Source organism: Nannospalax galili, unplaced genomic scaffold, assembly GCF_000622305.1.
Source record: "Nannospalax galili isolate Female #2095 unplaced genomic scaffold, S.galili_v1.0 scaffold1830, whole genome shotgun sequence".
NCBI lineage: Eukaryota > Metazoa > Chordata > Mammalia > Rodentia > Spalacidae > Nannospalax > Nannospalax galili.
The window spans coordinates 189,378-214,712 of NW_008328092.1; the positions used below are offsets into that span (position 1 = coordinate 189,378).

At 39.6% G+C, this 25,335-nt stretch overlaps 1 protein-coding gene and 1 pseudogene across 3 annotated transcripts in view; both read left to right on the forward strand.

Annotated features, from left to right (window-relative positions):
- Window positions 1–24,368, forward strand: part of LOC103747004 — a 33,765-nt pseudogene extending 9,397 nt beyond the window's left edge.
- Window positions 1–25,335, forward strand: part of Pcbd2 (pterin-4 alpha-carbinolamine dehydratase 2) — a 57,746-nt gene that overhangs the window by 26,307 nt on the left and 6,104 nt on the right. The gene's annotated exons all lie outside the window — the stretch shown is intronic.

Below are 25,335 nucleotides of genomic sequence, written 5' to 3' on the forward strand. Positions count from 1 at the left end.
ATATCCGTACTCAGTTACCAAGGATCTGAGTGTAACTGACTGTGACTAGTAATAATCAGATACATAGAGATTAAAGACACATGTGCAAACATCTAAGTGTTAGTAGCATTAAAAATGTAGGAAACAGCATATTTTAAAATGAAATGGAGATCTTCTTTAAAGGGTAAAAACTCATTCAATTTTATATCTTACAGGGTTTATACTGAGTTCAATATTGTATAACTGTATTAATTCAACTGTGAACCTAAAAATTTACAGCCACTTTTGAAAGACATGTATCCTTGCTCTGGAATGTGTTACTGAATATGTTAAAGCTGTAATGAAATACTTCTTCTAATCATGTGGTTAGTAAATTAAAAAATAAAAAAACAATTCTTCAAAGCATAAAAATTTTCTCCTTATTAATTAGTAGATGTGAAAAAATCAGATATATAGAGATTAGAAATGCATGTGCAAACATGTAAGTGTTAATTGCATTAAAAATGAATTTTTCTGCATAAAACCGTGTATTTTAATAATGAAATGGAGATCTTTTTTAAAGGTTAAAACCTCATTCAGTTATTTTCTTCTTCTCCTCCTCCTCCTCCTCCTCCTCCCCTCCCCCCCTCCTTTGCCCAGTGCAGGGTCAGGAAACCTAATTCAATTTTATGTCTTATAGGGTTTATGCTGAGTACAATATTGTGTAACTGAATTAACTGTATTAATTCAGCTATAAACTTAAAAATTTACAGCCAATTTTGAAAGAGACGCATCTTAGCTCTGGAAATTGTTTTTGAACATGTCAATGCTGTTGTAATGAAATGCTTCTTCTAATTATGTGGTTATTAAATAAATAATTAGAAAAAAATGATCAGGCATTGATCCAGTCACTTGTTAAAGTAAATGAAACCAGTCATGGTGGGCACATGCCTGTAATCCCAGTACCCAAGAGGCTGAGGCAGGAGAATTGTGAGTTCAAGGCTAGTGTAGGCTGCATAGCAAGACCCTGTCTTTAAAAAAAAAAAGTAAATAGAATCATCACCTAGATAGAGTTGATCTGTTGAAGCTAAAAATTCAAGCCCTTCAAGTTACTTGAGAGGCCCAGAAGGAGCACGTTCTGCTACAGGCTTTGTGGCTACTGTTCTCTCAGCTTAGTGAAGGAGTGTATGGAGTATGTTCATAGAAACGGTTCTCTTTCTGAGCTTTTTTTTTTTTCCAGATAGAGAAGGCTTGTTTAATTCGGGAAGAGTTATTTCATAGGAAATTAAATCTTTGTAAATCCTCCGTCACATTTCTACACTTGTCAGTTCTCTGGCAAATGATGACTTTCAAATGGTTGGGCAAGAATTTTTTAAAAGTAAACAATTCTGTGTTTTACCCTTAAATTTTTTATTTTTGAATTGAACAGGTAAGAGACGTGTTTTCCCTTTGTGCTGTTCTCTGGGTGATGTTATTTCTTCCTAGACCTGGAGTGGTAGTTACTTGTAGAGATTTTTTTTTTAATTTCTCTTAGTAAGATTGTTGCCTTGGATGTGATGATGACTCCAAAGAACTGTAAAACCCAAGCAGAGCTGTTGCTGGGCACGGAGCCTGGCCGCAGCACAGATCAGGACTGTAGCGTCTTGCTTTGGTGTGCTCCATGGTGTCTAATGTGCACTTGGAATCATGAGAGTTTTCTTTTCCAGTCTTAGTATATCATTTTGTTCTGACATTGATCAAAGGTTGGGAAACTAGAATTGTATAGAGCTAGAGTATTCATAACTGTCTTACGTTCTTAATCTTTTGGCTATTTTGTTGAAATATGTGTATGCTTCCTAACTATTGAAAGCATAATATCCTTTAACCTAAACTACGGAGTTAAAATGAATTTTATGTGAAATATTTAACTGTGGACCACATCTTCAGCTTTTTATATGCCACAGTGGTCTTGTTTTTTCCCTTCCATTGTCTGATAGTGAGGTCATTTTCAGTCCTCTGAGAAATTCTATTCCCAGCCAGATGCGGCTCATATATTAAAAGTAGCACCTGTGGCTAATATCAGAGCAGCTTACCATAAATTTACATGGTAACTAGGATTATATCTGTCAAGACTGTTAAAAAGCATCTAGATTTAATTTGATTTCCAGTATTGTAGAAGCTATGCAACATTTTGCTTCATAACTATATTTTTAAAGTTAAAAATCACTCCATTGTTAAGTTTTATAGCACTCCTAGTGCCCATTAAGTTGATTTGTTCAATGGAGGTCAGGGTAAAGCAACTTGGCTACATTAAGATCGGAAACCAACCCATTTGTGACAAATTTAGCCCTTTCGTGTGAATCTTCTCTATGTCTCTGCACTGATTGGATTCAGGTGTAGCTTATGTCAGTAGCATTTAGCCTCAAAAGAATGAGCAGTGTGATTGGGTTGTTGTAAATTAAAAAGCATTTTGCGTTTGCTTATTTAAATGTAACTGTTGACTACTGCCCAAGCTGCCCACTCCACTGCCTCAGCCCATACACAAGTGGTGTGGTTTTAAAGACAGCTCAGAAAATTGGGGTGTCTGCCCTCATCTCTCTCCTTCCTAAACTGCCCTATCCCCCATTATCCTTTGAGTTATCTCCCACATGTTCTGATTTGCACACCTGCAGTTATAACATTATTTGGGGGTGCCATTATATCAAGTTGTTCAACTTTCCAGCATTTATGAATATAATAATGATTCACCATAAATCAAAGTAATTTACAAGTTACAGAAAATCTGTTCCTACAAATAAGAATTGAATGATGGATTTCTTTATTTTTCTCCTATTTCACATGATTCCTTAAAAAGAAACTGGTAACATGTTTCTTTGTATTTGCAAAAATTGGCTCATAGTACAAAACTGAATTAAAGTGTAAATTCAACCTTTTGGACATTTTATAGTTTAAAACATGTAAACACAAATAAACCAATTAAGAAATAAGAAGAAACCTGTTTCCTAATTAGGAGTTATAATCACCTTGGCAATAATCTTGCTTCTGAATGAGACAGTGGCATTTTAGTGCTGGTACTGAGATTAGGGCAATGTAGCTCTTTAGCACAGGGCACATAACCCTGGGTGGACATCCTGCTCTAATTATAGTGAATGGGGATGTACTTTCTGCTTGGTTGAATTTTTTTAAAAATTTATTTTATGTGTATGTGTGTATTGCCTGCATGTAGGTGAGTGCACCCGTGTCATGCAATGCCCACAGAGGATAGAAGAGGCCGTCGGATCCCCTGGAACTGGAGTTATGGACAGTTGTTAGCTGCCATGTGGGTGCTGGGATTTGAACCCTGGGTCTTCTGCAAGAACAGCCAGTGTTCTTGACCACTGAGCCATCTCTCCAGCCCCAACTTGGTTGAATTTTTAAAAAAATTCTTTAAAAATTTTTTTGAGACAGCATTTTGCTATGTAGCCTCGCTGGCTTGGAACTCACTAATGCACCCCAGGCTGGCCTCCTGCTTCTGCCTCCTGAGTGCTGGGATTACAGGCATGCACCACTGCCACCACTGCCCATCTGCTAATCCATCCTAAATTCCTCTCTCCCTCCCTTCTTGCCTTTAGAAGACAGGTTCTCGCTATATACCCTAGCTGGCGTCAAACTCACTATTTAGCAGAGGTTGGCCTTGCCTTAAACCTCACAATCTTCTTGCCTCAGACTTCCCATACTAGGATTACAGATGTGTGCCATCACACCCAACTCTGTTAATCAACTTTCTAGAAGGAAGTAGTTTTTTTTGTTTTTGTTTTTTTTGTTTTGAGACTGGGTCTCCCTGTAGCTCCAGTTGACCTAGAGCTCACTATGTAGACCAAGCTGACCTCAGTCTTACAGTACTGGAATTAAAGGTGTGTACTTCCATGCCTGGTATTTAAGATTTATTTTTATTGATTAAAATTTTTTTAAATGAGATTTACTTATTGTGCGTGTGTGTGTGGGGAGGTGTGGAGGTCAGAGATTTTTTTTAATGTATTTGTATTTTATGTTTATGAGTGTTTTGCCTGCATGTATGTAAGTACACCATGTGTATTCAGTACTTGTGGAGGCCAGAAAAGGGTTAGATCCCCTGGAAGTGGAGTTATAGATGGTTGTTAGCTGTCATGTAAGTGCTGGGAACTGAACCTGGGTCCTCTACAAGAGCATAAAGTGCTCTTAACCACTGAGCCATCTCTTCAGCCCCTATTTTTACTTAAACATTTTTAATGTATATGAGTGTATTGCGAGCATGTATGTAAGTGCATCTGTGTCATACAGTGCCACCAAGCACCAAGGTCAGAAGAGGGTATTGGATCCCTTCGAACTAGAGTGACAGTCATTAGCTGCCATGTGGGTGCTAGGAATTGAACCTGGGTCCTCTGTGAGGGCAGCCAGTGCTTCTAACCACTGATCCATCTCTCAGCCCCCCCCATTTTTACTTTTAAAATTTATGATGTATGTGTATGTGTCTGTGTGTATGCATACCACTACATATGTACAGGTTCTCCTGGAGGCCAGAAAAGAGCATTGGATCCCCTGGAACTGGAGTTACTGGTAGTTGTGAGCCACCCAACATGGATCTGGGAACCAAACTCTGCAAGAACACTCTTTGTCCTTGACTGCTGAGCCGTTTCACTGGCCACAGATTTTAAGGTTTTGTTTTGTTTGTTGATACTGGACACTGAATTCAGGACCTTGCACATGCTAGGAAAGTTCTCTACCTCTGAGCTACATTCTCGGCTCTTAGAGGGAAGTTTGTAATATTTTTTGAGCCTTAGTCTCCTCAGGGAAGTGAGAAGCAGTCAAAACTTAGACACTGAATTTCGTGATTAAAAGAAGGCTAAAATGATAATTTAAGTGTGTTACCAGGCAGAATTAGTCACTTAACAGAAAATATAGCTAATGACAAATTTAGAGCCTTGTAAGACATATTTTGTTGGGAATTATGACATCCTTTTTGTGTCCTAGGATAAATTGACTCCCCTGGGTAGGTGTCCTTGTGAATTTGGATGGCTGCTGTCATTTCTACTTGGGCATTGGTGGAGAAGAGGGGTGAAAACATAAAGCAGTCTTATCCAGTCCTTCCCGATTGCTCTTCCACGGCCTCCTTTTCTTCTGCATGCTCTTCATGGTTGGCCTTTCTGCCCTCCCTCATTGCACTGTTAGCACCTTGAGGGGTGGCCACTGGCTTCCAGAGCCTAGAGCCCGGGCTGATGCATGAGAGATAACCAGAGCAGTGGCTGCTAACTGGTTTCACAGACTTTCAGGAGCAGGCAGTTGGGAGGATACTGGAATTCCCAAATATATTAAAGTTTTCAGATTCTGTACAGAAAACAGAAACTAGGCAATTGATGGCTTATCTTGCTGCCCAGTTTTCATTCTCTCCTTAGTTCTCCATCACAGTTAGAAGCAAATATATGATTTTATTTCTAAGACATCATGTGGTGTTCTGAGGGGCAGAAACTGGAAGTTGCTGGAGACATGCCTCCCTGCCACAGTACCCCCGGTTTCTCCTCGAAAGAGCCCAGGAACTGCATCTCTCCAGTGGTCAAAGATACACCTCTAGAAGACTGATTTTTGAGAACAGAAATAAAACTTTAGAAGAATGAATTATTTTTAGAGATGATCCATATTTCCCCATAGCTCAGAAATGAGTTAAATTTTAAAAATAATCATTGACGGGAACTGGAGAATTAGTTCAACTGTTAAGATCACTGGCTGCTCTTGCAGAGGACCTGGATTCGATCCCCAGCACCCACATGGCGGCTAAAAACTGTAACTCCAGTTCCAGGGAATCCAACACCCTCTTCTGATCTCCTTGGGCATTGCATGACATGGGTGCACTTACATACATGCAGGCAATATACTCATACATATAAAATAATAATAAAATATTTTAAAAATAAAATAATCATTGAAATGCCAAGTCCCCGCTTTTATCACTCATCAGTGCCATATTACTTTAAGTAGTTTATATGTAGGAGGAATGACTGTAATTTAAAGCCAAACGATGAGCTTTAAATAGTGCTACATAGGTATAAAATACTTCTGCAGGCATGTACCTTATAAGGTAATATTTAGTTTAGTTCTTTCGTTAATACCATTCCATGTTAGAAATGAAAACCATGTTGTTAACTGCATTTTTATTTAGAATTTTAAGGCAGGCAAAATTTGTTGTATAGTTAGCTTTGTAGATTATTGTATATGAATAGATTGTTTTTTCCTAATGAAATCCTTACTTGGGAAAAATGTAGCTGTCATAGTTGTTATTGGATGAGCAAATACATGTTTATATATATTATAACATATATATAACATTATATATATGTATATCCATGATACATAAGAATTTTTTCATTCCACATTTATTTCTTAAATACATATGGTGTTTCCTTTGCTAAATTATTAAAATGAGTTTTTCTTGAGAAATATTACTGAAACCATATTATAAATGAAATAGTGAAATGTTCTAGGACTATAAGAATAGATTCTGTTGGTACATGTGAGGAAGAGGTAAAGAAGGAAGTTACAAATACATTGCTTATTTACCAATTAACCATTACTTGCCAAAAGCACATCAGACCCACACAGCGGACATCCGCTAATCCAGTGGGTAGCCGTTCTGGGCTCTAATGCACACTGTTTTACACGTTAACGGTTTTGAAGTTCCAGGCCAATGCTGACCTTTCACATGTGTGCTGCTCACAGTAGGAATCTCCACTCACTGCTTCCTGTCAGGATGGATTATGGTGACACAGCCCAGGGCTCACTTTGACTGCAATTAAGTTTTTGATCAGAATTATTTCGTTCACAAACAATCACATTTGTTAAAATGTTACATCTGCCCTGGGAACCACTGGCAGCCTCTCCATTTATCAGTGTGGTGTGCATGCAATTCATTTGTTTTTCATAAAACAGCAAGCCATCATCTTATGTATGTTATTTGATTTTTTTTTCCTTTGCTGCTTTCTGCCTTTCATTTCCTTGGGTTTGGAAGGAAACTGTTTCCTGAAAGGAAACTGTGTCTTGAAATTAGTATGAAGCAGTTCGAAGATTTTGGGAATTTGGATGGAATTGTTTTTGGTGTAGAACAAAATTATCCAGCTGGGACCCAAGACTCAAATATTACTTCCAAAAATTGTCAGTGGTGATTCTCTTTCTCACAAGAGGAAGCATTTTAGCTTTGTGGGTGTGGGGGTTTTGAGGGTTTGATTCTTGGCCTGCAGTTCCTGTGCCTCGGATGCAGCTCCTTCAGCTTTACTGGAATGCGCGTCTCCAGGTCTGTCACTGGTTCCTGAAGTGCCGGAAGTGAGGCCAGCTTCAGCTTCTTCCCCTCACCTCTCTTGGCTCTTTGCTTTGCTTTCAGAAGTCATTTTCTTTCTTTCTTTTTCATTTATTATTTTTATTTTTTATGTGTATGAGTGTATTGCCTGCATGTGTGTGAATGCACCCGTGTCGTGCAGTGCCGCGGAGGTCAGAAGAGGGCTTCGGATTCCCCTGGAATTGGAATTAAGGATAGTTCATAGCCGCCATGTGGGTGCTGGGAATCGAACCCGGGTCCTCTGCAAGAGCAGTCAGTGCTCTTAACCGCCGAACCATCTCTCCAGCCCCCAGAAGTTATTTTCCTAGTAGGAAATGGCAGCAGAAACACGAAAGGAGCTTGTTTTGCGGACTGACCGTTTTCTGTCTGTGATGATCAGTGGAACTGTTTCTTTTCACAGCTGGCGGTTCGCGACCTGGCCCTCCCCACTTTAGAGAAGTCTGTTTGCATGGTAGTTTTGTGTCTTACATGAGGTACTTTGGGGGCTGAAGAGTAGAGTTTGGATTAGAGCGTGGCTTAGAATGGAAGTTAACCTTTGACTTAGTTTTGTTCGAGAACAGAGCCTGGGAAGCTGGCCTTGAGGTAGAGGTGGGGAGAAGGGAGAGCATGGAGTTAGGAGGCTGTGAAGTTTGAAATGCTTGAATGTTAAAAGGTTGAGAAATTTTAATTACTTTGAACGTATAGGCTTATATTTAGAATGCCATTAAAGGAATTTATTACCGGGTTTTAAAATATTACATTAAAACCTAAACCATTTCCCATTTGTTTTGACGTAGCTGAACTCATTTATTGCTAACTCATAAAATTACAAATGGCAAGAGAAAGGCATTGCACCCAAAAACTATTTAGCTATAATTTTTTAAGCTTTTTAATAAAGTAGGACCTCGTTGCATATCTAAAATGCAAAGGCTTTACTTGAATGAAATGGGGTAATTCCTGGTTGTTACCGTAGCCTTCGTTTTCCTTGTCAGATTTGTCTTAAATCTGCTAATATAATTGTTTACCTCTTTTTGAAAATACTATGTTTAGAATATACATGAACATATTTATTGTTTAAAGAAATACTGAATAGTATTAAAATTTTAGGGAAAACACCTACCTACAATCTCAGTTTCTAAGAGGCGTGCCTAGTTTTTTAATTACATTTTGTTTATTGGGTGTATGTGTGCTCAGGTGTGAGTGCGTGCCTGCCATTAGCTCCTGCACACATGCCATGGCACGCACGTGGAGGTCAGACTTGGTTCTTCCCTTTCACCTTGGGGCCCAGGGAAAGAACTCAGGCTGTTGGGCTTGGTGATGAGTTCCTCTCCCTGATGAGCCACCTCGTCAGTCCCCCTAATTTTTTTAACCTGTCATCATTTAGTACTGTCAAGCTGGATTAGTAACTTTATTAAAAGTTTATATTAATATAGCCATTTTCTTAATTCCAGGTTTTGTTGATTTGTTAAGTTATTTCGAGATTTTTAGAAGTTTATAACCTGTCGTGTTCATGCTAGTGTATATGGGGTGTCTGCTGGATCATAGGAGGCATCTTGTAGGTGTTTTTAGGGAAACCTGAGGCAGTGAGGAGAAAGAACAGTACAGCATGTTCCAGTCTGCAAATAACTCAAGACCACTCAGATCCCCTGTGGCAGTCATCATGTGTACACAGTCCAGGCCTGAAACGCTAAGTGCATACAGAAGGCACAGTCCTTAGCCCACAGCAAGCAGCAGCCTCTCATGAAATGTCCAGGAAAGCTCAAGAATACTCTTTCTGGAAAGTAAGACAGATTTGTGACTTGGAATTAGCCTCACAGCATTTGAAATCGAAAGATCAGTTGGACATTTGAGTTCCTTAAAGTTTTACTAGTGCTTGTAAAAACACTTCTGAGATCCCAAATAGGCCCTATATGCCAGACAGCGACTCTAGGATGCTTTCCCAACTACCCTGAAAAACAAATCGTTACTTCCTGAACAGTGTGATTGCTGACTTAGGAGACCCTTCTCTGTGCCATGCGAAGAATCTTTTTATTAGTTTACCAGGGACCACAACACGTTTCTTCTGTTGGTCACCCAGTGGGGGAACCAGCTGTCATTCTTCTTCCCTGTCCTCTCCCTTTTGACAGGGTCTCATGTGTATCCCAGGCTGACCTCACTTGTTCTGTAGCCAGGGATGACTTTGAACATCTGATCCTCTTGCCTCCACCTCTGAGAGCTAGAGTTACAGGTGTGAGCTATCATTTCCAGTGTTATGTTGTGCTGGAGATCAAACTCAGGGCCTCATGCATGTGAGAAAAGTGCTCTAACCAACTGAGTTCCTTTCCGAGCATTTCTTTCAGAACCACCCTGGTTCATTTCTTTTTAAAGTATTTTTTAATTTTTTTATTTTTAACTTGTCAGACTGTGACTTTTATCTACAGAAATTCAATTAGGTGTTTTACATTTTCTGTAGGGCAGAGGTGAAGGTACACTGGACTGCAGAAGAGTAGTGGAGAAATAATAATGGGAAACCTCTTCCCTGTTCATTTTGGTCTTTTTTTTTGGCCTTTTTGAGACAGGGTCTCCCTGTAGCCCCAGCTGTCCTGGAACTCACTATGTAGACTAGGCTGGCCTTGAACTCACAGAGATCTGCCTTCCTCTGCCTCTTGAGTGCTGGGATTACAGGCGTGTGCCACCACACCTGGCTCTTTTTGGTGTTTTTGAGACAGGGTCTCCCTTTAGCCTCAGCTGTCCTGGAACTCACTATGTAGACCAGGCTGGCCTTGAACTCATAGAGGTCTGCCTGACTCTGAGTGTTGGGATTAAAGGCATGCACCACCACACCTGGCTTGTTCATTTCTTTTTTAAAAAATATTTTATTTATTATTTTTTAATTTTATGTGTATGAGTGTTTTGCCTCCCTGTATCTAAGTGTGCCTGTGTCATGCAATGTCCATAGTGGCCAGAAGAGGGTGGTTGGATCCCCTGGGACTGCACTTACAGATGTTGTTAGCTGCTGTGTACTTGCTGGGAACCCAACATGAGTCTTCTGCAAAGAGTTCCTAACTACTGAACCATCTCTCCAGGCCCCCCAGGTCATTTCTGATTTCATACCCACTCCCTGTAGTCATAGCACAGCGTATTTTCTGTTTTCTTAGATTTGCAACTGGTTATAGCTCCTGAGGTTTCAAGGAAGGGTTCATCTTAGCATAGCAAGAACAGGGTGTTTCTGGTAGGGTTAGGCAGACTGATAGGGTAGTGAAGCTTTGGTTCCATCATGAAAACTTAAGATCTGGGTCATTTCCAAGAAGTGCTATATTCTCTGAGCACAAGGACAGAAAGACATGAAGTACTTTTGTATCCCAACTCCCTGACCTTCACAGAGTCTTCCCTGAGACAAATGCAGGAGCAGAGTGTGGAGGTTGGGTGATATGTCCACAGTCACACATGCATTTGGAAATACTTTGAGCGCAAGAAATCAATCCTTTGAGAAGTCTGCTCTAAGGGGACAAGGGTTCTGAAGCACATACTGCTTGTACTTAGAAGATATGATGTCAGTGCTTTTTTCAGTTCAAATTAATAGGTAGATTTTGAGAGTATTTGAAACTGAAAAATATTTATCTTTGTTTTAGCACAGGCGGCTATTAATACCTGAAATACTTAGTTGCTTTAGTAGGTGTTTGACTAAAGAGGTCTTTATCAGATTATCAGTTTCACTGGGCATTGAAAGATTCTTATTTAAAATTACTTCTAATTTATTCCATAAACCCCCAATTATTCACTATGTTTCTAACTTTACTCCTGAAACACTGCAGCATAAATTGGTGGAGTTCAGTCTTTATGTTCAGAAGTCCTACTTAAAAAAAAAAAATTGGTATGCATGTCTTTCCTGTGCTTGATTGAACTGTGTACATGGAATCTTTTCTAAAACAGAGCTACCTACTCTGCTGAGGTTATGCAGCTTCTAAAAGTTAGTAAAGAAAACCATGGAGCTGCATGGAACCTTTTATTATAAAGTGGTTTGCTTCAGGCTACCCAATTAAATGACTGTTGTAAGAGTTGTGGAAAAAGGGCACAGGGGGAAAACTAAGATATATAATAGATTTTTTCCTTTTCTTAAACCTTTTATAATGCTTTATTTTTGTAGTTAATATATTTTTTTTAAAGACAGGGTCTCCTGTAGCCACAGCTGGCCTGGAACTCACTATGTAGATCAGGTTGGCTTTGAACTCACAGAGATCTGCCTACCTCTGCCTCCCAAGTGTTGGGATTAAAAGTGTGCACTACCAGAGCCGGCTCTAGTTATAAAGATTTATGCTAAAATTTACTTTTAGGTATAAGAACAAAATGGAAAAAGTATGATCTGATGTTAGGGATTTGTACATAAACACAAGCACATACATACATACACAGATACACATAGACACACAAACACACACACATAGACACACACACACAGAGGCCTTAGAGCTATCTGAATTTGAATCTCAGTTTCACTTTTTAAGTGTTGTATGTGACAAGTAATCTAAGCCATCAGGGCTTGGGTTCTCTGTAGAGTAGGAGTGACAACCCTCTTCATGGATTGTATGGGAAGCTGGGCTGGTATGTAAACCTCCCTGAGCTGAGACTTGAGCTCAGGGCAGTGTGCTTGCTAAGCAAGTTCTTTACTATCGAACAGCATCTCCAGCCCTAGAGCAGTGTTTCTCACTGTATTTTTCTTTTCTTCTTTGTCCCAAGAACTGAACAATAAGAATCAGTGGTCCGAGTAAGTAAGAAGCAGCTATGTCCAAAAGAGGGGCTTTTTGATCAGAAAAGGGGCTACTCCAGTGTTTGATGTATATGATAAAAATAAAAAGTAATTTGTGGCTTCTACTGAGTACTCAGAACACAATCAGCATTCTGTTCTCTGTACACATTATCTGGTTCTTTCCCCTAGGTTTCGTGTTTCTCTACTGAACATTGATACAGCAGTGGGTGAGGACCCTGCCATGTGATTGCTGCTCATTCTCTCTTCTTACCGATGTAGAAAACAGCCTGGCAGAGTCAGGCAGCACACGGGCTGGGTATTGGGACCAGGCTTGGGGTTGCAGATTTGATGGTCTCTCCATCATGTTGCCCTGCTTCTGATACAGTAGCTGTGGTTAAAACATGTTGTCTTCCACAAATTGGGTATTTAAATAAATTGACTGTGATCTAGCCATTCCCCTACTAATGAACATTTATTTTCCTTCTAGGGGTGTTAAGTGGCTGTCAGTTCTACCGTAGTTGTTGTGTCTGCTTGTGTACAGGCATGAGTTTCTATAGGGCATAGACTCGAAATGGAATTGCTCAGATAACTGTCTGCTATACAGAGTAGTAAAAATGAAGACTCAGTATTGTGTGGCGATCAGAGCTTGGTGTTAGTCACATTGTAGCCTAGGAATAGGCTTGTATCAACAGAGAACTTGACCTGTGTTTGAGGCCACATTAACCCGTGGTGACAGAAGCCCTTGTCAGTTGAGAGCCATGTGAGCTGGTTTTGAAGTAGTTCTGAATACATGGGCAAGTATACTTACAGTTGAAAAGCTCATGGAAGCAACTAGCAAGTGCCTCAGTCAAGGTTAGGAGAGCCTTAGGGCAAAAAAGTCCCTGCCTCTGTGTGTGTGTGTGTGTGTGTGTGTGTGTGTGTGTGTGTGTGTATGTTAGGTGTGTATATGTGCATGCATATGTGTACATGCATATAGAGGCCAGAGGTCAACGTCAGATCAGTCTTTCTTAATTGATGGCCACCTTATTTTTTGACAGGGCTTCTTACCTTGAGGGTGCTGATTTGGCTAGACTGACTGGGAAGTAAGCATCAGAGATCCTCCTGTCTCTGCCTCCCAAGTACTGGGATTATGGTAACGCAGTACTGACTGTCTGGCTTTTTGTATGTATGCTGGGGATTGAACTTGGGTCTTCGTGTTTACATGGCAGGCGCTTTATTGACTGAGCCATCTCCCTGTTCCCCCGAGCCCACTTTCAATGAAAAGTCATAGGTTGTTTTTATTGTTTTGAGACAGGATTGTGCTATGTAGCTGAAGCTGGCCTGAAAATCACTACATAGCCCAGGTTGATCTTGAGCTCAAGATCTTGCTGCCTCAGCTTCTTTTGCTAGAATTGTAGGCACATGCCACCGGGCCTGGCTTGGAAAAGTCACTGTTGATAAGCATTAACTTGGAATGTCATCAGTATTATAGATTTGTAATGTTACCTCAAGTTTTTACAAGTGTTCCTGAAGTGGAGACCAACCCAAGTTACTAATGTTTGTTTCTTGTGAAAGGATACTCTAAAACTATATTTTGCCTTTAACTTTCCAAATCAAAAGATTCAAAGTTGTGAAAAACTGTCATTACTTGTAGTCTCCATTCTTGTACAGTACCTATGAGTGTCTGAACATGGTGGTGGTGAGGTCATTTAGGTCCGTGCATTTGACTAGCAGAGTTGGGTTTGGTGCTGTAGTGTTGTCACAGTGGAGCTGGGATTGGGAAGCAATGCTGGGTATCATGGTCCTGGGTTGTTCACTTGTGTTCCAATCTCTGTGTTTTGTGGAGGAGTCTTGTTTTATACTGGCCTTTTGGGGCAAAGATAATTATATATATTTGCCTGGGTAAGCAAATTGATAAACTTGTAATAAAGTGTATCAGACCATTTCTTTGGCAGGACGGACCAGAGCAGCCTCTGAAGCAAAGCTGTTTCCAATGGAGCATGAAAAGCTTTGAAAATTCTCGGTAACAGCAGAAAGCGGTATTTGAAACCACCCTTAAACAATTGTTTGTTTTCCTCTTCTCCAACTAAGTTTATAAAAATTTGGTCAGACAGGCATTTTGTTTTGATTTAAAATAGTCTCAATGAATTGTTATCTACCGAATGCATATGTATTCCTGAATTTTTTCTTTTGCTGTTGAAACCGTAAACCCTTCCCTCAAGTTCCCTAAAAACCTCCCTGTGCCTAATAAGGTTTTGCATATGTGCAGAGGGTGAAGGGATTCAGGCCTTAGAGAAACCTCACGATTTGAAGTGTGCCTCTGTGATTGTGTACCAGAAATGAATATGGCCAGACCATATTGAGCTTTCTTTTAATCCCACCCCAAAAGACAGTGGTTGGCTTGGGCATCTGTCTGGTTAATCAAATCATGTGTCCCCTGTAAGCATGACGAGAGACATGATTGAAACATTTATAAAGATTTGGCTCATAGTAAGCCTTATGATTTTTTTTTTTTGAAAAAGAATTTCTTTTTCGTTGACATTAGAAAACAAAAAACAAAAACCAACCGAAAGGCTGTGGTTTATAACACCACACCTGGTCCAGATTGTACTGGATGAATCCGTATTTGCTTCACTGTAAATGATTTTGAGGGTGGAATTCTTGGATTGTTTTCTGTCTTGTAAGCTCTTGACATTATAGTGGTACCTGTGTGCTCACAAACTCCTGACATGGGAAAGGCCAGCTCGGCCTCCTGCTGAAATGCAGGTTGGCTGCATTTATTCTGCATGTTCCTAGAATGAGGAAATGATATGACAATAAACAGAAATGCCCTTGCTGAAGAGAAAAGGAAAGCTGGTGTTTATCTGGTCAGGTGGTTTAGATTAACTGTGATGCAGCTCTGTATTATGTTACTTTAAATCATTGTGTCCCAACAGGACATAAATTATGAAGATTGTTACAGTATGTTTCATCCTATGTAAGATCAACAAATTGGAATAATTTTTTTATAGGAAAATCACAGTGCTTTTAGCCAAGACTATTGAAGCCTTTAATTTGAATTGAGCATTTCTTAAATATTACTGCCTAATATATGAAGTATGATTTGCATAAGGTACGAAATAATAAACTTTTGAAAACAGAAGGGAAGGGTTTTTCTCTGTAGTAGTTGCATCAAATGGCAGTGTGCTCCCATCCCCTCGTCTGCTCTTGGCCTGTTGCAGAGCAGCTGTGGGTGCTCCTTCCTTGCTGGCTTGGAGTTCTGTCCTGTCAGCTGCCTCACCTGCTCAGAGCTGCGACAGGCCTGAAGGAAGCCTGCTCACAGGAAGGGAGAGCAAATGATCTTGTTCATATACATTTAGGAGAACATTTTTTTTAAGATATTGTGAAATATAAACCCAAACTGAAGAAACCTCTACTAGATCAGCAGATAGTTAATTTATATATGAATATTGAGAAATTAACTTAGACATTTATTCTTTAAATAGTGCCTCTATTCTTTGCTCTTTTCTGAGCCATTATTCTACTGTAAACTTTTAACATGGATTTTAAAAATAATATTGTTATTAATTTTTGAGAATTTCATACAATGTATTTTGATCATATTGGCCCCTTGTTCCCTTCTTCCAGGTCCACCTTCCCTCCCTCCCATCCAACTTCATGATGCAGATCTTTTTCAGTTGTACTTTACTAAGTTTATTTGATCTCAAAGAATACATTTTTATAGGCTAAACAATCACTTTGTGCATGATTCAAGCCCCATGTATGTGTCCCATGTGGCATGTCTTCTGTGCACAGTACCATGTGTATTTATGAGACCCCTCACACCCCACGGTGAAATTAAGAGATAGTATAGCCTTAGATTTATAGTGATTTGGAGAGCTTTGGAATTTGCTCAGTAGAATGAGTCCTATCTGGGATTCAAAGTTTTTCAGATGATGACATTATCCATCAGATATAGTGAACCTTTGATACCAAAAATAAAGTACATTCTAAGCTTCCTTTATTCTCCATGTGGTCTTAAGCCCTGAGACTCTTCTTTAATTGTTTAGTAATATTGTATAAAATACAAAAACAAGCCCCTTCTCTCGATCTGTAGGGTTGAGAGTTTAACCCTCCTTTAAGCTTCATCATAACGGGTTGTGATAAATTCTAAATATATTTGTGGTTTGCTTTAGCTTAGTGTCTGAAGACAGGTTTAAGGACCTTTCCAAGTTCACAATTCGTGTGTGCACTTTGAAACAAACAGACAACTTCTGAGCTGGTGTCTTTCCTAGGCTGCTGCTTGCTTAGTGTGACTTTGTGAAACCTGGGTCTAGTAGGCTTATTTCTTCCAGTAATGCATTGCCATGGTCTGTCACTGAAGGTCCTCTGTGGAGTTCCCAGAATGTCCAATATTTGGGTGATATATTTTTCTTACAGAAAGTATTGGCAAATGTTGTAGAAAGTGCTTTTAAAATCCTAAAAGAGGAACTAACTAAAAGAATAAATGTGGACTTGTTGATGTTTTGCAGACCTGTTTATCCATCAGATATTTTGTGATTTGAAGTGGGATGATTTTAGTTTATATAATGTGTACAACCTACAGACAATGTATTTGCTGTACTAATCAGACAAATTAGGTGTTATTTTGCTTCTTTGAAATATTTTTGAGCCTTCTTTCTGTAGATGATAATGGGGAGTGGGTGTTCTGCCTGCCCTGAACCCTTATTCTCTTCCTTCATCTTCTTGGTTATAGATAAAGGCTCTTGACTTTCAATTTAACATGAGCCAGTGGAAGTGGAAGTCTTGTCTCCCCGCAGAAAAGAGGATACATAGAGATTCTTTTTAGTGTGGTAACAGGGCGAGACAGTTCATGTCAGATATAACCTGGGATTAAATAATGGTAGTGATGTCTTAAAAGGAGGTAGTTGATTGTAAAGAAGAAAAGTAGGGACTGGAGATGTATCTCCGTTGGTAGAGTGCTTGCCTAGTATGTAGGAGGCTCTAGGTTTGATATCTAGCACTGGATAAACTGGGCATGGTGGTATATACCTTTAATCCCAGTACTTGGAAGATGGAGATAAGAGGGAGGATCAGAGGATCAAGGTCATCCTCAGTTACAGGAGCTCAAGGCTGGCCTGGGATACATGAGACCTATCCCAAAAAATAAATAAAATAAAATAAAAATAAGACAGCCAGACATGGTGACATAAACCCGTAATCTTGGCATTTGGGAGACTGAGACAGGAGGGTTTCTTTGAATAGCACATTATTCAGTTTTTTGTTTTTTGTTTTTTTTTTTGTCTTTTTGAGACAGGGTCTCCCTGTAGTACCAGCTGACCTGAACTCACTATGTAAACCAGGCTGGTCTTGAGCTCAAAAAGATCCACCTGCCTCTGCCTCCCAAGTGCTGGGATTAAAGGTGTGCACCACCACGCCTGGCCTTATTCAGTTTTTTAAAATGTGTCTGACAAGATATTCTGAATCTAAGTGGTTTGGATACACAGTGTTGAAGATAGGATACTTTTCTATATTAAGTTGAATTTTTATGAGTTTTATGATGAAAATATCAAGGAGCTTAAAATCTAGTTCTTAAAAGGATTGCTAAAAGAAAACAAACAGAAATCTTTGGAATCTGCAGTGCTTCTCAACTTCCTGAAACCCCGAAAGCTAAGGAATCAGATTGTGGAAGATCGGGAGAGGAAATGTCTGCAGGGCTTTCCCAGGTGGCCTTTGGTATAATGAGCAGTGAGGCCATAAGGCAGTTTTGACATTGGGAAACTCCACAAGTGGCTTCTCTGGATTTCTCTTGGGGGTGGTTTTGAAACCAGTGTCTTGGTCTGCATTAGTGGGAAAGAATGGACAGAAAACTGATGATGTGTGCTGATTTGAAGAGTTCAGAACTGAGGATTGTGAGAAATAACAGATGTCAGACTGGGCAGTTGGTCTGCTCAGTAGGAGCTGATGAAGATATAGGGGAATGTAATTTAAAATATGTGTGGAGGATTTCAGAAATGAGTAGTGTCTTTTCAAGGAAAAGACAATCTTGGCTAGACCGTCTTTTTGGCACAAATCAGCTCTCTGAACTCTATGTAAAGAACTTTCAATATGAACAGAATGGAAATGAAGGACCCTTAGGGGAGATTGTATGTAGAGGTGTTTATGTTGATTAAACTCCACTGCTTTGGGAACTGTAGATTTCTGTCACTAGATTGCTATCAGAGGGAGGCTTTACCAGCTTAGGACTCCAGGAGGGATGTACTAATACAAAGATAAGTCCTAATTCTGCAATTTTGTATTGTCATTCAATGGTATATAGAGGTGGTATCATGCCATTAGCTAAAGAGCTGCTTTCCTTTTCCAGTTGGCTGTCTAGAATATTATGGTAATTTCCAAAAATGGATTTTAAAATTTAAGTATGTGTGTACGCGTGCATGCTTGCATGTGACATGGCACACATGGGGAGTTCAGAGAACAACTTTTGGGAATTGATTCTCTCCTCCCACTCCTGGGGATTGGATTCAGGGAGTCGGGCATACCTGGAAAGTGCTTTTACCTGCTGGACCATCTCACCAGTCTAGTTTGCTTTTTGGTTTTTAATTTTAGAAATGTTAGGAGCTATGAACACAGCTTTTGAAGGTAGCGTGAGCCTACTGTCTCACAGGTGGCACCCTTATTACCGCTAGTCTAAGGGACATTAATTCAGCCTTGAGCTGTAGAGCCAGCTCTTTCAGTGGCTTCTGGGTATTTGTCTTTATTGAGTGAGAAAACCAGTTCAATTTCATAGTTGAATAATCTTGTCTTGGGTTACTGAAAATGTTAAATTAAGCTCTGTAGTAGATCAAGTGGCGTGCAGGTGGACTACTACCTTGGGACTGGTGAGGTTGTGTCTGTTCCTAGACACAGAGGGCTGCCCATGGATGGACCCTCAGGCAAAGCCTTTAGCCTTGCTTCCTCAAGAAGACTTGGGTAAGCTGCTCCTCAACAGATGGCCAGCAAATCTTCCTGTGGCAACACATCATTTAAGGAAACAGTTCTTAAAATGTTTCTGGTTTTCTTAATGTTGCAAAGGTGAATTTCTTTGGTCTCCAAGTTGGCCTCCTTGGAAGAGAATTTTTCCATTCCGGGACACAGATTCTACAATGTTAAAGTGTTGATGATGATAATCAGTAGCAACGAGTACTTAAATCAAGTGCCAGGTGTACTGTGAAGGATGCTACACAAATTATTCTTTTTTACACAGAAGAAAGCAAGCTAGGTGCAAACATTAAGGAATGTTGCTGATATCACGTAGCCAGTGACTGGTACAGCTAGGAACTGAACCCCAAATTCTTCTGTTGATCCTTGAGTCAAATTACAGCTCATGTATGGAGGAAAAAAAATCATGGCTAAAATACATCTTTGGTTGGGACTGTTTCTCACAATTCTAGTCGAGAATATTGTGCTGACCTGTATATTAAGACCTGACGTTTCCCTCGTAGTGACTGGAACAGTGAACAGTGTTTTCAATGTGAAAGTCACAGTGAGATGTGTAATCATACTCCGGAGCAAAGAATGTTTTTCCTCGGTGCACCAAGCCATGTTTATGTGATTGGTATCACCAACACCAAGGGAAGGTCCTGTCCTGTGACATGTGCATGCTTGGCAATGATCTTGCCTTGTATTTTGCTTAATAATTTTCATTATTTTTAATTAAAGTTGAAGAAGTGCAGACTCTAGCTGAAATTAAGGTAGGTTGTGTTGCCGGAATCTGGTAATTACTTTAATTGATCACAAGATAGTTTCCTTGATCACCAATTAGAGTAAATTGCCGATCAAGTTTCAAGACGTGAAGAAATGCCCAAACTGATTTATGTAATAGTGTTTTCATTTCTAATCAGACATAAATATCATTTCCTTCCACAGCAATTGTGTTTTTTAAAAGAAGGGTTATAGGCCTACAAACATAAAGGTGGTTCATAAACAATAGAGTTCTAATTCATTGAATTAGTAAAGGAAGTATTTAGAGGCTTAATGGAGATTGTACTGGGGAAATTACTTTGGAGTACCTGGTGCTCATTTTCTTAGTGGGAGATATGTTCTTTTTTAGTATGTAATTAAAATAGTCTATAATCAAAATATAAAGGCAGCTGATTTAAAGAACATATATCAAAGAGAATTGCTCTGAGTAATGAAAGATTCGTACTGTAAATATGTGCTAGAAGTTGAGCCTTAGAACTTTAATAAATCATACATGTTATTTGGACTAAAGTTGCATTTTAAGTTCAGGGTGCTGTTAAACATTTCACAGATTCATACAGGACTTTTGTTTTGGTTTTGTGCATTTGATAGTCTTTCATAGTTCTGTGGAGTAAAATGAAACAAAAGTAACTAAGAAAAATTAAAGTTCCCAAAGAATACTTGATTTGGGGTTCATGGAAAAATCTTTAATTGCTGATGGTTTGGAGATTTCCAAATGACAAACTTCATTGGACCAATTTACTGTGATTGTAATGCTTACATTCCTTAAAATGGCAGAGTGACTTAAAAAGTCATACTTCATCATGCATTCATCGACTTGTTCATGAAATGTTTGTAATTTGCAATAGAGGAAAGACTGAAACTATTATCAGCCATTATATGTTATTTGTTGACCATATGTTTGTTTGAAATGGCCGTGGCTCAACAGAACATGGCTCACAAACTATGCTGTAAATTGGCACTAAAAACCCACCTAAACAGGTAGGCATATGTTAAGAAGTTAGCATGAGCCAAAATATTTTAATATGAACCATATTACATACATTGCAGAATTGTGGCTTCCTGTACAATGCAAACCTCATTTACATGGCTTGTTCATTTTTTTTCAAACTAATTTTTAAGCTAGATCAAATATATGCATTGTACAAATTCAAAAGGTACTAAAGACAGTAAGTTCTTCCTGCTTCTGATCCTCAGCCACCGATTCCTAGTCCGTACCCCTCACCAATGACAGTTGCTCCTGTCATTCCTGGAGGTATTGATGCCTATACAACCATTCAGATTCCCCTTCCTCTCACATACAGTTCATGGCCTGTTATGCATTTTTCATTTAGTAATATATTTTGGAAGCACCTCCATGTCAGAGGATAGTTTCCTCATTCTTCTTGAGGACTGCATCATATTCCAGTGTATAAATATACCATAATCTACTTAATCAGTTCCCTGTTAATGGATACTTGGCTATTTCAAATCTGAATCTATTCTAATTGGTGCTGTAACATTATAAGATGTTATAAGAAATAATCATTCTTGGGGCTGGAGAGATGGCTCAGCAGTTAAGAGCACTCCAGTTCCAGAGGATCCAATGCCCTCCTCTGATCTCCTTGGGCATTGCACAACATGGATGCACCTACCTATATGCAGAGAATATACTCATACACATAAAATAAAAATAATAAAGCTGGGCGTGGTGCCGCACACGTTTAATCCCAGCATTCGGGAGGCAGAGGCAGGTGGATCTCTGTGAGTTTGAGGCCAGCCTGGTCTACATGGTGAGTTCTAGGCCAGCTGGCACTACAGGGTGACCCTGTCTCAAATAGACCAATAATAATAATATAAACAAATAAATAAATAAATAGATAAAATGCTTTTTAAAAATAAATGATCTTTTTTTAACTTTTGTATGCGTGTGTCTACAATGACAAGTGCCTAGAAGTGGAACTGTTTATTCTAAAGGCATGGACTCTGTGTGCAGGGTGTGTGTGTGTGGTGTGAATCTGTATGCAAATATGCATGCCCATGCATACAAGAGGTCATGTTTGGTGTCTTCTTTTATTGTTCTCCACCTTTTAAAAATTTTTATTTATTATTTTTATTTTATATGTATGAGTGTATTGTCTGCATGTAAGTGAGTGCACCTGTGTTGTGCAGTACCATGAAGATCCGAAGAGGGCTTCTGATTCCCCTGGAACTGGAGTTAAGGACTGTTTGTAGCTGCCCTCTGGGTGCTGGGAATCGAACCCTGGTCCTCTGCTAGAGCAGTCAGTGCTCTAAACCGCTGAGCCATCTCTCCAGCCTCATCGCCACCTTTTTTTTATTGCTCTCCACTTTTCTTTTGGTCTGTTGAGACACGGTCTCCCTATAGCCCTAGCTGACCTGGAACTTGCTATGTAGACCAGGCTGGCCTCGATCTTACAGAGATCTGCCTGCTTCTGCCTCATGAGTGCTGGGATTAAAGGCATTTGCCATCACACTTGGCTCCACCTTATTTTTTGCGACAGGAACTCTCTCTGAATATGGAGCTCACTGATTGCCTAGACTGGCTGGTCACTGAGCCCCTGGCATCCTCTTGTCTCTGCCTCCCAGTGCTAGATTAAAGGCAGGTACTACTGGGCCTAGCTTTTTGTGTGGGTGCTAGGAATCTGAAATCAGGTCCATGTGCTTACACAACAGGGGCTTAACCTATTGAGCCATCTCCCTAGCTCTGGGCATTTTTTTTTTTTGAGTGTTGGGGGTAGTTTTAATTTGAGTGGATATCATCAAATTGACTTCCATGATGATTATATCAATTTATATTCATTTAAAATGCTTTGTGTCTTTACTAGTAGAGTATTAGCACACTTTTCAATCTTTACCAAACTAATAGAATTAACAGTTTTAATTTGTTTTTATCTTATGAATGAAATTTGAGCAGTTCTTATGTTTCAGAACCATTTGAATTACTTTACTGTTATGCAATGCTTTGAATTCACAGAGAGCTGCCTTGCCTCTGCCTCCCAAATGCTGAGGTTAAAGCATGTGCCACCATGTCTGTTACTTTTTTTTTTTTTAGTTATTTTTTTTTGAGCAACAATTTAGCTGGGTATAAAATTCTCTCTCTCCCTATCACTCTTTCTCTCTCTCTGTTTTAGTCTTTAGTTTTCATTTCCATTTTCTAAAGTCTTTGTAGACATTTTACATCTGTCTTCTAGTATTGAATGTTGATATGTGGAAATTTGAAGTCAGCATATTTCTTTTCATCTTTATATATTGTATTAGTTACTTTTCTGTTGCTGTATTAAAACACCATGACCAAGACAACTTATTAGAAGAAAGAGTTTATTTGGGCTTACGGTTCTAGAGGGGTAAGAGTCTATCATGGAGGGGAGGCATGGCGATAAGCTGCAGCATAGCAGCTGGAGCAGAACGCTGAGAGCTTGCATCCCTAATGGCAGACAGGCAAACACGAAGCAGAGAGAGAAACTGGAAGTAGGAAGAGGCTGTGAACTCTCAAAGCCCCTCCCCTGTGGTATGCTTCCCCTAGCTAGCTCACACTTAAAGGTTCCATGGCCTTTCCTAAACAGTGCCACCAACTGACCAAGTGTTCAAATATTCGAGCCTCTCATTCAAATCACCACATCTACAAGTTCCTCTTTTTGATTAGATGACAAAAGGTTTTTTTCATTTTTAACATTTTTATTGAGTTTTTGTGCATTTCATATAATACATCTTAATCAAATCTAGGCCCCCTCCCCCCTCTCCACCCATAGCCCCCTGCAACAGATTTCCGGTATTCTGTCATATATGCTAAGTTCCATCCAATCAAGCATTTCCATCCAGGTGTGCCTCAGTGTGAGTTCATCCACTGGAGTCTAGTCAGCCGATCTAGAATCATGCCTTTTTTAAAAAATATTTTAAGAGGCAGGCGAATCTCTGTGAGTTCAAGTCCAGCCTGGTCTACATAGTGAGTTCCAGGACAGCTGGGGCTACAGGGAGACCCTGTCTCAAAAAGACCCCCCCCATATATATATATATATATATTTTTTTTTTAAATTTTATTTTATGTGTACAAATGTATTGCTTACACGTGTGTAAGTGCACCCATGCCATGCAGTGCCTGCAGAGGTCAGAAGAGGGTTTCAGATCCCTAGGAACTGGAGTTGTAGATGCCACGTGGGTGCTGGGAACTGAACCTGAGTCCTCTGCAAGAGCAGTCAGTTCTCTTAACTGACGAGCCATCCCTCCACCTCCAATAAAAGTATTTTTGAAAATCTTCCAAATTCCTTTTTGTCTGACATCTTAGCGAGGCTGCAGTGGTTGCCGCTGCTTTTGCAGCTTTGCCATGCCCTAAGGATGACAAGAGGAAGGACATTGGAAAATCAGCTGAGAAAGACAGAGACCCAGGAAACAGATCTGGGGACATGGCCGAAAAGAAGTGGTCCAAAGGCAAACTTTTGGACAAGCTCAACAACCTAGTCCTGTTTGACAAAGCTACATATGACAAACTCTATAAGGAAGTTCCCAACTATAAACTTAATACCCTAGCTGTGGTCTCTAAGAGACTGAAGATTCCAGTTCCCTGGCTAGGGCAGCTCTTCAGGATCTCCTTAGTAAAGGACATAAACTGATTTCAAAGCACAAAGCCCAAGTAATTTACTCCAGAAACACAATAATGGAGATGTATCAGCTGCTGGTAAAGATGCCTGAACAGGTTCAACTGTCTGTACATTTGGAAAAATAAAATTTATTATATAAAAAAATCTTCTAAATTCACTAACTTTACTAAGACGTGTAAATATGATTGAATTCCTATCTATATATTTAAATCTTTTAGTTTTAGAAAATTTTCTTATAATTCTCCAAATTTAAAAAAATTTTTTTTTGTTTTGGTCTTTTTGAGACAGGGTCTCCCTGTAGCCCCAGCTGTCCTGGAACTCACTATGTAGACCAGGCTGGCCTTGAACTCACAGAGATCCACCTGCCTCTGCCTCCCGAGTGCTGGCATTAAAGGCGTGCACCACCACGCCCAGCTTTATTATTTTTGTTTTATGTGTATGCTTGTGTTGCTGCATGAAGGTAAGTGCACCTGTGTTGTGCAATGTCTGCAGAGGACAGAAGAGGCTGCTGGATCCCCTGGGACTGGAGTTATGGACAGTTGTTAGCTGCCATGTGGGTGCTGGGATTCGAACCCGAGTCTTCTACAAGAACAGTCGGTGTTCTTAACCGCTGAGCCATTTCTCCAGCCCCAATCTCCAAATTAAAAAAAAAAAAGTGTGTGTGTGTGTGTGTGTGTGTGTGTGTGTATGCCACAGTTTGTATGGAGGGGTCAGGGAACAACTTTGTGGAGTTGATTTTCCATTTCCATCTTCACATGGATTTGAGGGGTGGAACTCAGGTTGCCAGGTTTGCATAGCAAACATCTTTGCTGGAGCCATATCCAGATTTCTTCTTTTGCAACTTGTTTTTTTCTTTTGGTTTTGGTTTGGTAATTAAGTTTATGTTAGGTTTCCTTTATCATATATATAAATAAATATATATATTTAAATTATTTATTTAATAACCACATACGTAGAAGAAGCACTTCATTACATCAGCATTGACATATTCAATAATAATTTTCTGAGCTAGGCTGCATCTCTTACAAAATTGGCTGTACATTCTTAGGTTTACAATT